Here is a 13527-nt window from a genome sequence, read left to right as displayed (position 1 = left end):
GCATGCCGGTCGGGCAGGATGTTGGCATTCTTTGCACTTTCACGGAGAACACTTCAGCCTTAGAGGGTCTGACAGATGGCAGCCTCTCCAGGTGGCTTTGTCCAACCGGCTTTGTGTGGCCACACACTGATGACCACAGTAGGAGTGGGTGCCCAGAGGTGGATTTATCGTCCCCCCACACTCCTGTCTTCTCTTCACCCCCACAGATCTCAGAAAGTTGTCTGGGACCCTCTGAAAGACTGGGCACCATGGTTGCCCTCTGCCTGGACGTGGGCAGAGGATGTTGTATGGCATGTTCTTGGGCACTGCCTCTCTCCCTTGCTGTGGCTTTACCACTCTTGCCTCAAGCTCAGGAAAGCATGTCACTTCAATCCAGAGAAGAGAAAAACTCGCAGTCTCAGGTGTTGTATCAGAAACAGTACCTGCCTCCATGGGCCCGTTGACACCAAGGTTCCCAATCAGGCTGTGGGCACCTGATGGGAACAGTCACTGTGCAGCTCTGGGCGGAGCACTTTCAGAGCAGGTGTGGGGACTCAGCAGCCATGTTGGTGAGTGATGAGTAGGACCTTAAGAATATGTCTTCCTGAGCCAGCCTCTCTGCCCATAAGAACTGGAGTCAGAAGTATTGGAAACCTCCAAGGACTTTTTTTCAGCAACTTTGCAAATGGTAATGGGACCTATGGAACGGGCAGCTCTCCATGCAGGATTCCCCACCCAGCACAATCAGAGGCCACAAGCCCCAGCCCCTGGGCACGCCAGCCCTCTCCAAGCTGTCTTCACCACCTGGCAGCATCCAGGCCCACCTTACTCCTACCAGGCCCTGGATCGGGCCCTCCCAGGATGCACTAGGTGGCCTGGACGACGGAACTCTGCTCCCACTGCGCTTCCTTTGGCCACACCAGCCATCGGCTACGCTGTGGTGTCCAAACAAGATGGCAGTGCCTGTGGCATTTCAAAAATCAGCTTAGCAACGAAGTTCCTGTTCACCTCCACCTGCCCCCTTAAAGAGCCCTGGGAGGGCAGCTCAGACCCAGCTGCAGGAAGCCCTGACAGCGCCACCCACCCTCACCTTTGGCCAAGGACTTCCTAAGCATCTGTGCCTTTTGCAAGAGCTGGTCTCTCAGGAGTCACTTTAATATTTTCTTGGCACAGACCGGGGGAGTGAAGAAACCAACCCAGCCTGCCCAACGTGTCTATGTGTGTGTAGGCGTCTGTGCACATGTGTGCTTGAGCTTGTCATAGTAAAAGATGTGAGGGGCGCCCAAATCTTCTGGTGCCCTTGCAGCCACATAGTCACGGGTGGGTCTGAGGAGCCACTTCCCAGAGCGCTTTGTACATTAGCCTGACAGAGCTCCGGAACCGATGGAGAAACAGGTGGAGCTGTAGGTCCTGGTGGGGTTGGGCGGGCCCTGGGTAGGAGAGAGTGGTGCTTGGGCACCTGTGATGAGGGGGCCTGGGCAATGAGGGACCAGTCCCTGGGTCTTCCAGGTGGTTCTGCTGGGCCCTTTGGAAGCCAAATTTCTTTGCCAGGGACAGCCCGGTCCTGCCTGCCCTGCCTCCACCAGGGCTGGGGGTGTGGCTCACAAGAGGCCCCAAGTGCTCCAGAGGCCAGAAGGCTACCTATGAGTGTGTCCAAGCCCTCTCCTCTCTCCTCTTGGTTAATCATTAACTCTGTCCCTGGCTCAAACACCTGTTAGCTCAGAGGGCTTGGTGAAAAGCGCCAAGATAAGGGCAGCAAATGGGGGCCTAGTCTCCCAGAAAAGGCTGAGGCCACCTACTGCCTCCAGGGACTCCAGCTGGGCAGGAAGCTTGTTTGAAATGTCACCATCCTGACTCCTAGCTCCGTGAGGACCCAGCCAGGATACAGTGTCTCTATGAACCCACCACATCCGGATCAAACACACAAGGAAAGCACCACAGCAACCAAGCTCTCAGCATCCTTTTCTAAAAGTTGACATAAAATTCTCTCACCATTAAATCCACCCTTTTAGCCCTGGTCGGTGTGGCTCTGTTGTTAGGTGTCATCCCCTGCACTGAAAGGTCACGGGTTCAATTCCCGGTCATGGCACTTGCCCAGGTTGTGAATTTGATCCCAGTAGGGGTGTGTGTGGGAGGCAACAGATCTTTCTCCCTCTCTGTCCCTCTCCCTTCCTCTCCCTCTCCTTTCCTCTCTCTCTCTAAAAATGAATTTTAAAAAATATTTAAATCCATCCTTTTAAAATGTACAGTTTAGTGGTATTTTTTACAACATCCATGTTAAGCCAGTGGCTGATCATGGGTGATCACCAGATGCCCTGCCAGCGAGCCATATAGACACAGTTATAAGTGGTATTTGATCTGGTGCATTCACACTTGTTGGCCCCCTCAAAGATGCCCTTTGACCTTTCTATAGCTGACATTCTCCTTCCACCTGACGCAGCCCACCAGCCCCAGCGGTAGTCCTCTGGGCCCCCAAGAGGACACTGTCTGCTCTGGACTAGAGCCCTCCACCACCTGCCCCCAAGCTGCCGGGCAGAGGTCCTGGTCGGAGGTTCAGGAAGGAGGGTGAGCCCTGACCCCCCAGGCACCCACTGTCTGCTCAAGGTTTTCCAAAGTCAAGGAGCATTGGCAGGGTGGGTTCAGTTTTGTGGGGCCTGACCTTATATAATTTGGGGGACCCTCTTTAAGAAAAAGATTGCAAAATGGCAAATACAAAATTAGTCTCTGAAGGGGCTTGTTCAGCCCCGCAGCTCGAGGCATAAGCTTTATTAACTGACAGTACACCTGCATCTGGGGATGGGCACTGTGTCTCCCCAAAGGAATGAAGCTCCGGGAGGTGCCCGGGACTGGGGCCCATCCCGTTCCTCCCAGGTGGAGGCTTGGAACTGGAGGTCAATAAAGCAGTTTTGCTCCAACTGGGGCAGATGGAATCACTGCTTCTGGGTCCCCATTATAACCCTCTTCCCTGAGGCTGAGGCGCCCACAAGGGGCCCTGGAGTCCGGGGGACAGATAACACCACAGAGCCTGGACAGCTGGGCTGGCCCGCCAGCCAAGGACAAGATCTGTGGCCAGTGCATATCTGCACCCTGATCTCACCCACCAAACAAGTCTCCAGCCCCAGACAGAGTTTGGGGGTTGGGGGGAGGAGGGGACATCTCACAGTTGACTCTCTGGGTGTCCTGGAGAGCCATGCCACTTGACTGTGGCAGGGACACATGCTCCTTTCCTCTGAATGTCTGTCAGCTTTTGATTCCAAGCCGGCCAAAAGTCACAAACTGTCCTCAGATAAAGGCCTCATGCGGGTCCAAAGGCTCCTACCTGGGGCACATTCCAGGTGTGCTTGGGCAATACTGCAGACAGTTCCCTGCATGGATTGGCCTCTCCTTGCATCAGTTTGGCCTTCTTTCTCTAGCTCCAGAAGGCCCTGCCCAGTCTCTCCTCAGCAGCCTTTTCTTGCTCAACACAATGCACTGTGGAAATCCTCACAGCATGTTGCATCAGCAGCCAAAATGCCAAAATCTCACCCATAGAGTGACTAACTGCCTAAGCCACAGCTAAGGTTTGCCCTGAAAACTGAAGTAACCTTCTTTAACTTAAAATAAAAAAAAAACAGTTCCCCTTCCCAGACACTTTTCTCTAAGGTTTGGGTTCTCTGACCCACCAAGACTAACTTCTCTATAAGTGGCCTGTCATCATTCATTCATTCATTCATTCATTCCTGTTATCTATGTTTATTGAGCTCCTGCCACGGTCCCAGCACTGCGGCGGGTACTAAAGGTATAATGATGAATAAGGCGTCTTTGTGTTCCTATCATAAAGTTCTCACAAGTGTTGGCTAAATGAGTATTCTTGACAAGAGCGGGCCCCTCGTCTACTTTTCTGGCTCTGGGTTCCATCACTTTCCCAGGCACATCCAGCCATACAAACAACAGATGGGTGGTTCTAAGCGCACCGCGGTCTCTCTTACCTCCTGGCCTTTGCACATGCCATTCCTTTTCTCTGGAATGCCTTTCTCACTTCTTTTCTCCTTTCTTTTGAGTTTTAACTCAAAACCCATCCATCAAACTTCAGTTCGAACATCACTTCCTCCTGGCAGCCTCCCCTCTCCTTTATGTTCCCCAAGACCATGGGAGGGAGGGGAGGTGAGACTTGCAGATGGAGAGAACCTTCGTTAGCAGACAGTAGTCTGTGGCTCTGCTGGATTGAGAGAGAGCAGGAAAGGAGATAGAACTCACCTTTTCAATTACTCAGGGGTTACACCTTGTCCCTGTGCTGGGGTCACACCTGTCAGGACAGTAACCTCTTAGGGTATTCTGGCCAGAGTGCCCATGCCCCTCCCCCTTGGCCAGACCCCCCAGGGTTCACTGGCAGTAAAAGAGAACAAAAGAGATTCTGTGGGCATAGTCTTGAGGTCAGAAAAGGAGAAGCTGAGCCTGAGGGCTTAGGTCGAGGTGGAGAGGAATGGCTGATGTGTGAGCCCAGAACCAGCCCGGCTGGATGGCTGGCCCATGAAGCAGGCCCAGGCACAGCAGGCCACGTGGGCCCCAGCCAGCCCCAACCGTGGGAATGGCTGGTGGAGCCAAACTCCCTCCGCCCCCAAGAGAGCCGCTCCTGCGTGACCCTGCCAGCCCGGGGCTCCCTCCGGGCATAGACCAGGCGCAGGAGCAGGGTGGAACACTTTTCACCAGGGCAGCAGTTCCCAGCCACACTTTATGGTACTTGAGTCCCAAGCAAAACTCACAGGGGTTCAGACCCAGAGCACTGTGCTCATTCATAGCCAGGCAGGGATGGGGGAGCATTTGCTGCCTTTCTGTACTGCGTCCAACTGGTGAGGCTTCACCTCTCAGACTCCCTCCTCCACATTCGCTCCTTCAACAACTGTCCATGAAGCACCAACTATCCATGAAGCACGCACTATTGTGGGTGCTGGGGAGATGGCAGGGAAACAAAGCAGACAAAAATCCTGTCCTTGGAGTTTGCCTTCAGGTAGCTGAGAGTTGGGGAAGACAAACAGAGAACTGAAGACATTTTATAGTGTGTATCAGAACAATGGTTTCTGAACCCTCGCTGCTGAAAAGCCAGTTCATCTTTTTTCTGATCTGCATTTGGATTTCTCGGCAATGTCAAATTGCTGTAGATTCTAGAACATCTATAGTGTTAACTGTTTGCTCACAATGTCTGTGCTCCTGTCCTCTCATGGTGGACACACTGGTCCACGCTGTGTGAGAAGGTGGTGAGAGCTTTGGGGGGAAGCAAAGGAGGACAAGAGAGATGAGAAATTTACAGCAAGGTGACAAGGCTGGGGACAGAGTTGCACTTTTAAAAGGGTGGTGAGTGAGGTGACATTTGAGCAAAGATAGGAAGGAGCTGAAGGAGTGAGCCACACGCACATCTGAGGAAGGTACATTCCAGAGAGAAGCTTTAAGAAAAGGAGTTTTACAAATTTGGACTTTGGCTGGTTGAAGTCTGCTTGAGAGTTGAGGGGCAGGAGGCAGGAAGTGAAGGGGCTTTGTAAGGGGAGATGACGTGAGGATCCCTGTGCTAGGGTGACCCAAGGATGACCCCGCTGAATCCTGCACAGCCTGCAGCTCCCTGGGGTGGCTCCTGCCCCCTGGATGGGCCTGTGGTGATCCACAGCCCCTCAGAGCTCCATGCAGCATCTCAAGCCCAGGTAGGGCCTCCCTGGAACCACTGAGATCCTTGCACCTGGTCTCCTCCCTCCTTTCAGAACCATCTTCCTTCACCGCCAGTTCTCTATACCCGATACAAGGGTCGCACAGAACACAGAAGGCCATTCCCTTGGCAAAACACGTTGTTTGCCATGCTCAGTGCATCTGCCTCCAGATGTGAACAGAAGAGGTGCTTCTAGCCCAGGAGGCTTGTGACCATGTAGGTGCAGGGCCACATCTGTAAGGAAGGTCCCATCCGTCTGACTTGTTTCTGCGTTTGAACCCAGGCCATGAGGCACCATGAGCATGTGGCGATTCCTTTCCCTTATTGAGCACACTTTCCTACCTGCAAATGCACAACTCATCACATACACATGCCTTCCCATCAAACACCCAGAAATGCACCCAGGGACTTGGTCTCATACACACCTGTCCACAAACATCCATCAGAAACCTCAGGCACACTAAAATGGGCATGCATACTTGTACACACATGCATACACACACGCGCACAAATACACACACTCTTGCAGGCCCACACTCACACCAAACACATAGCTCCTGGAGACACACACATGCTCACTGCACATGGGCTCACTCTCCCTCCAAGAGAGTTTCCAGTGGGAGCAAACACCCAGCATCTGCAGTGAGTGGCAGACAGACAGATGGGACAAAGTTCACTCATGCATCCAGGTGACCCTCTCTAATACAGCCCCAAAGGAGCAAGCAGCAGGCTTGTGTCCTTACCACCAGGCCTTCCAGAGGACAAGGCTGAGGTGGGGTCAGGTTTGGGCCAGAGGATGTCAGAGTTCCTGGGTGCTGACTCAAGGCCAGGAGCAGACAGCCTGTGCATTCCCGAGAAATAGGTCATTATGATGAGAAGTGCTGGAAAAGACTTGGGGAAAACCAAGGGGTCATGGGGCAGCAGTTGTTAAATAGGTGTTGCCTTTTATTCCAGCCCTTTGATTAGGTCTATGCAGCATGGAGGTGCATGAGTCAGGGGCAAGTGCTCTGAATGGGTGCAGTGTATAGAGAGAGAGAAGAGGGCGGGGGCAATGGCTTAGCAGGGGCTCAGCATGGGTAGGATGGAGAGGCAAGCGGACACATCACTCATATTACTATTGTTGAGCACAGTTGGGTGCTGGCACTGTACTGGGTGTTTCTTGTGTATTATCTTGCAGGATACCGCCCTGTAAGTCAGATAGGATTGCCTCCATTTGACAGATGAGGAAACTAAGGCACAGAATGTTTCAATAAACTACTCCACCAACTGAATGGGAGAAGATATTTGCAAACAATACCTCCAATAAGGTATTAATATATAATGAAGTCCTATTAACTCAACAACAATAAAAATCTAATTAAAAAATGGGGAGAGGACTTGAACAGACAATTCTCCCAAGAAGACATACAAATGGCCAACAGATACATGAAAAGGTGCCCAATTTCACTAGCTATTACAGAATTGCAAACCAAAACCACAACGAGATACCACCTCCCATCTGTTAGGACAGCTATCATCAGCAAGACAAGAAATAACAAGGGTCGGAGAGGTTGTAGAGAAAAAGGAATCCTCATACTCTGCTGGGGGAATGTAAATTGGTACAGTCACTATGGAAAACAGTATGGAGGTTTCTCTTTTGATTAAGACTAGAGCTACCATATGACCCAGCAATTCCACTTCTGGGTATCTACCTGAAAAATGTAAAAATATTTATTCTTAAAGATATGTGACGTACCTCTATGTTCATTGCAGCATCAGTCACGCGGCCAAGACATGGAGACAACCAAATGTCTCTCGATAAATGACTGGATAAAGAAGGAGTGGTCAATGTATACAATGGAATACTACTCAGTCATAAGAAAAGATGACATACTGCCATTTGTGACAACGTGGATGGATCTTGAGACTACCATGTTAAGCAAAGTAAGTCAGATGAAAGAAGTCAAGAACCATATGATTTCACGCACATGTGGGACATAAACACAGAAAGCAACAATCGAACAAATAAGACAAACAAAAACTCATAGACACAGACACAGTTATGGTGCTTATCAGAGGGAAAGGGAGGTGGTATAAGGCAGAAGATGGCAAAGAGGATCAAATATATGGTGACGGAGGAGACTTGACTTTGAATGGTGAACACAATGCAATATACACAAGATGTATTATAGAATTGTACACTTGAAACCTATATAATCTTATTAATCAATGTCACCCCAATAAATTTGGTAGAATTAAAATAAAGTCCTCCAGGTCTCCAGCTAATAAGGGCAGAAGTAGGATTTGTGTCAAGGTCTGTCTCACTCTTCCTACATCCCCATGTCAAAGCTATAACTTGCATCTTAAACCATCACAAGAAAGACAACTAAATGTGCTATGGTATCTTAGATGGGGTCGTAGAACAGAAAAAGGGCATTAGGGGAAAACTGAGGCTCTCTGAATTAAATATGATGTATGACAGTGTGTCAATATTGGTTCATTAATTGTGGCAAATGTACCGTATTCATTAAGATGTTAATAATGGGGAAAACTGGGTGCAAGGTACACAGGAACTCTTTGTATTATCTTCAAAATAATTCTGCAAATCTAAAACTATCCTAAAATCAAAAGTTAATTTAAAAAATGTTGTGTTTTTGCCAGAAGCCTGAGGCAACAGATAACTTACATTCCAAGGTGCAGCCAGTGCCCAAGGTCTACAGAGGCAGGGCTTCTGCAAGTGCCTCATCACCTTTTCTCAAAATGAGGGGCCATTTTAGACTGAGTTCCCATGGTCTGCACAATTTGAAATGCAGGACTGTTATGGCCAAGGCCAAGGGACACCAAACGGAGTGAAGGACGCTGAAGGCAGGCAGAGCCAGGCGGAAGGTCATGGAGTTCTGGGCTCTGCAAACTGGCATGCATTGCTGAGGCTGTGCAGGGAGGTCCGCCTGCTCCTCCCCGGGAATGTGGCCTGGTCAAGCTAATGCCCCTCCATTTTTTTTCAACTGTTCCCACTAGAATGTGGCTTTCAGTTGCACTTATTTTGTTAAATGTATTCCTATGCATTGTATTGTCTTGATACTTTTATATAAATATCATTGTTTTCTTGAGTTCATTTTAAGACTATTGATTGCTAAAATTGATCTTTGTGTTTTGATTTTTGTGTCTTGCCACCTTGATGAACTTTTGTATTAATCCTAATCTTTTTTTTTTAATGGATTCCTTAGAATGTCTCTACATACAAGGTTATGTCATCTACAAATAAAGATAGTTTCACTTCCTCCTTTCCAATCTGGAAGATGAGTAGTTGTGTAGTAGACAGAAGGTCTTGCCTGCTGTGGTCCAAGCGGGGATTTCTGGAAGCTGTGGCAGCCAAGCCTGTCTCCACCGATGGGCCTAATGAATAGCTCTGGTTTCAGGATAAGCTTAAAAACCTGCTCAGAAGTTGTATTAAGGCCAGGCCTGGCATGAGACAATGTATGAGGAGTCCTTAGCATGATGCTGGGCATAGAGTAAGTATTCAGGAAATGGGGACATTATTATTTTTATGGTAAATTTTATTATTTTATGAATTATTATAGAAGGAAGTCCACTGACATCCAGACTCTCTTGCAGCTTCCTTTTGTTCATAACTTTAAAAATCCCTTGGTAGAGCCCAACCAGCATGGCTCAGTGGTTGAGCATCCACCTATGAGACAGTAGGTCATGGTTTGATTCACAGTCAGGACACATGCCTGGGTTGTGGGCTCGATCCCCCCCCCGGGGGGCTGGTAGCCTATCAGTGATTCTCTCGCATCATTGATGTTTCTATCTCTCCCTCTCCCTTCCTCTCTGAAATCAATAAAAATATATATTTTAAAAATCCCTCAGCAGATCCCACTTGGACCAATACAAGACACAGAGAGGATATGGTACCTCTCCACCCCTGCCAGAAGCCACCATCAAGGTCCACCCTCACCCTCTACCTGGCCACAGATGAAGGCTTCTTTAGGACAAGCAGGAAAGAAAGTTTCCCTTGTCTCCCCGAGTAGAGGCTTTAGTGGCAGGTAAAGCTGCCCTTCCTTTCACCCCCCTATTCCCTCCCACCCTCCATCTCATGCCAGGCTGGCTTTTGACTCCCACAGTAAAAACAGCCCAGTCACAAAGGCAGCGGAACAGGAGAGCACCATTGGAAGAAAGCTGGGCTTGGCCAGAGTACTGGGGTGAGCCCTGCCTGCCAGCTCTAAGAGCGGATCCCAGGTTCTTCCCCTGCATGTGGTGGGAATTCCTAGTTGGATTCTGGCATCAGGCCTAGCTCCTTATCTCCTCCATACCAGTCCTATCAGAGCAATTCAGTGAATCCAGCAAGAATGTAGTTGTTGCCCTTTGAGCAACCAGAGTGCTTGCCCAGCTGGCCTTGGGCCCGTCCCTTCCAGGAAGCCGATCAGCAGAGGCGCTGACCTGAAATACTCCCAAAACAGGGGCCAGCAGTGCCCCATCGACTCAGGTGAACGCTGAGCACCTTCTGTGGGTCACCTCACAGACTCTCCTGACGGCATGCATCCCAGTGTGGCCTCAGCCAGAGTTGACAGACCTTGAATGGGAGAAGTGAATGGGAGAAGAACAGGAGGAAATGTAGAGGCAGAACTGAGGCCTCGGGGGATGTGGGGGTGGGTGGGGAGGGTGAAGGAGAGCGGGGTCTGGAAAAGCCACAATTCGGAGCAAACTCTCATAGCTAAAGATCTCAAGGTTGTCTGTGCAAGGATATTCCATACAGCACTGTCTATACCAGTGAACAATTGAAAGTCCGTTCAAGGTCCAGCCGCAGGAAATTGATAAATAAATTATGATTCAGCCATATACGAGTAAAAATCTGACAGCTGGGCATGGGAGGGAAGAGGGGAATAGGCAGAGCACAGAGGGCTTTTAAGGCAATGAAACTACTCTGTAGGATAGGATAATGTCATTGTACATTTGTCAAAACCCGCAGAACGTGCAGCACCGAGGTGAATCCCTAATGCAAACTATGGGCTTAAGGTGATTATGATGTGTCAATATAGGTTCATCACCTGTAACAAACATACCGCTCTGGTGGGGGATGTGGTAACCCGGAGGCTGTGCATGGGTGGGGGCAGGGCATACATGGGAAATTTCTATCAATCTTACTGTGAACCTGAAACTGCTCTAAAATAATAAAGTCTAAAAACTAACAAAACAAACAAAAAAAACCCTGGTAGCTCACAGGTTTTGTTTGGCTTTTAAGGAGAATGGGATTATTTGTCATCGTAAAAAAGATTGAGAAGTTTTATGGAAAATGAAATCAAGATGTCCAGCTTCTACGCCCGCCTTTCCACCTGGCAAGACTTTGAATGTTTCCTTCAAATGAGGAAGCCCCTGCAGGTGGCCAAGGTTTCTACCAGGTCAAAGTTCATCTGCAGTTTCATATCATCTCTATGGGCTCAGGGTGTAGATCTCTTGTTCATGCTATTCCCTGTGTCTGGAACCCTCAACCCTTTGCCCTGCTCATTCCTTTTGATTCTGCAAGAATTATCTTAAATGTCATCTCTTCAGGGAAGACTTCCCGGACTACCCAGGGCTGAGTTAGCTCACTCTGTTTTATGTTCTCATGGCAAGCTCATAAAACTCTTCACTGTTATCACAGAAGTATTTTTTACAACTCTCCCTTACTAAAGAATTCCACTTAATAAATATAGAAGGAATGAGGAAATATAAAATCACCATTTGAACACCAGATCTCTATAGGCAAGACCCACCCATGGATAGTACACTTAGGGGTTAAAAGAGATAATGTTAAATGAGATAATTGCTTAGTCTCAAAATATTCTTCCCAAGACAAATATTTATTTTATTTCATTTTAGAAATGAAAGTCTAAAATAGTTTCTCTCCCGGTGAGAGAGGGAGAGAAATATCAATATGAAAGCGATTGGTTGTCCCCTGCACACCCCTCACCAGGGATCAAGCCTGCAAACCAGGCATGTGCCCTGATCTGGAATCGAACTGGCAACCTTTCAGTGCAGGGGATGATGCCCAACCACCCAAGCCACACCTGCCAGGGCCCAAGATAAATCTTTACTAATGACAAAGGGGAATGTGGTAACTTTAGCATGGAGAAACCCAGCAGATTTCACCTTACCTGAGAGACCAAGCTTAACATTTCAAATAATAAGACATATAGACTCATGTACCATCTGCTAGCCTGCACTGAGAAGGGCGTGCCACCTCTGTGGTGTCCTTTCCGATAATGCATAACCTTAATCTAATCTTGAGAAAACATCAGACAAACCCAAATTAAGGGACCTTCTACAAAGTAACTGACCAGCATCCTTAAAAAGTCTCAGGGTGGTAAAAGACTGAAGAACTGTCACAGATTGGAGGAAATTGAGAAAGCATGACAACTAAATGTAATATGAGAAACTGGATTAAAGATTGGAACAGAAAAATATATATACATAAGTAGAAAAAAGGAGTCTGTGCTGGACAGTATTGCACTGATGTTGGTCTCTGAGTTTTCAGAATTGGAACATAGTTGTGGAAGATGTTACTATCAGGGGAAGCTGGGTGAAGGGCACATGAGAACTCTAAATCATATTTGCAACTCTTCCTTAAGCCTGGAATGGTCTCAAAATAGAAAATCAAGAAAGTACCGGTGTAGTTAGTGAACCTGAAGAGGCAGCAAACAGGAGTGTTCCCAAGAAAAAGAGGAAACTCTCTTTGAAGGAGGAACCTCTCAGCAGTGGACCTGAAGAGGCTGTTAGTAACAAGAGCTCCAAGAAAAAGAAAAAGCTCCAAAAGCTAGCCCAGGAAGATTAGAATGGACAGTACCCTGGTGGGGTATAACCACCAAGTTACCTACCCCCTATGTCCCAATAAAAGGAAATTCACAAGGAAAAAAAAAAAAAAGTACCGGTGTAATTATTATCTTGATGCCTGTGTCCCCAGCTGGGCGATACACTTCACAAGAACAGGGACTGTGAGTGCACTCTTTTCATCATTGCATCCTGGAATTCTGTAAAATGTTTGACATGTAGTGGGTATTCAAAAGATATTTTCTGAGCAAATAGACTTGTAGTTATTGGCACAGAAAAAGTCCATGACGTATTACTAAGTAAAAAACATGGGACACAAAACAGTACATATGTCTATCATCATCTGAATGAATAAAGAGACTAAGGATTTACAAACCTAATGGTGGCTGTGGCTGTTTCTGGAAGATAAAGGTAAAGTGATGGGTAATTTTTCTTGTCTTCTGTTTACTTTGTTATAGTTGCTGATATTTAATGGTTTGCAATCTACCATAGGCTTCCTGTTCTGGGAGGCTGAGATGAACAGATGCAGGCCTTGGCATTAAGAAGCAAGTGTAGTAGCTGAACACGATGAACTGAAGAAAGTGCTGTGTGTTAAAGGCACAGACGAAAGCAGCAGTGCATTTCCTGGTGTGTGTATAGGTAGGTGGGGGGCAATAGTAGGAGGTGAAAACTGAGCAGCCATTTGCCCTTTAAGTCCCAGGTCAAGGGCCACCTCATCTTTGTCTGGTTCTGGATAATGACCCCCATTCCCTTATGTCTCCATTCACAAGCTCAGATAATCATTGCTGTGAACCATAGTCTAACCCTAAAGCAAGGATGGCATGATCTCAGATCCCCAAAGAAGCGGTCATGTCCTCATGTACAATGCCGACTGAGGCGAGAGACTTTCAAACAAGAGGGTTGGTGCAGAAATGGTCTTGGAGTTGACCTTTGGCAGAGTCCCTCTTCCCTCCCTCACAGGCAAACACTTGCCCTTTTCTCCAGTGACTCCCCAGGAGAGGTCTCGATGCCCACAGGTATGTGGGAGGAAAGCCTCCCCAAGCACACATCTCATATGCCACACGGAGGTGGAATCCTGGCTGCACTAA

This window comes from Myotis yumanensis, unplaced genomic scaffold (assembly GCF_028538775.1).
Source record: "Myotis yumanensis isolate MYYU_CA2020_CCGP unplaced genomic scaffold, mMyoYum1.0.hap1 SCAF_14, whole genome shotgun sequence".
In the NCBI taxonomy this organism is placed as follows: domain Eukaryota; kingdom Metazoa; phylum Chordata; class Mammalia; order Chiroptera; family Vespertilionidae; genus Myotis; species Myotis yumanensis.
This window is presented reverse-complemented; position numbering follows the sequence as displayed.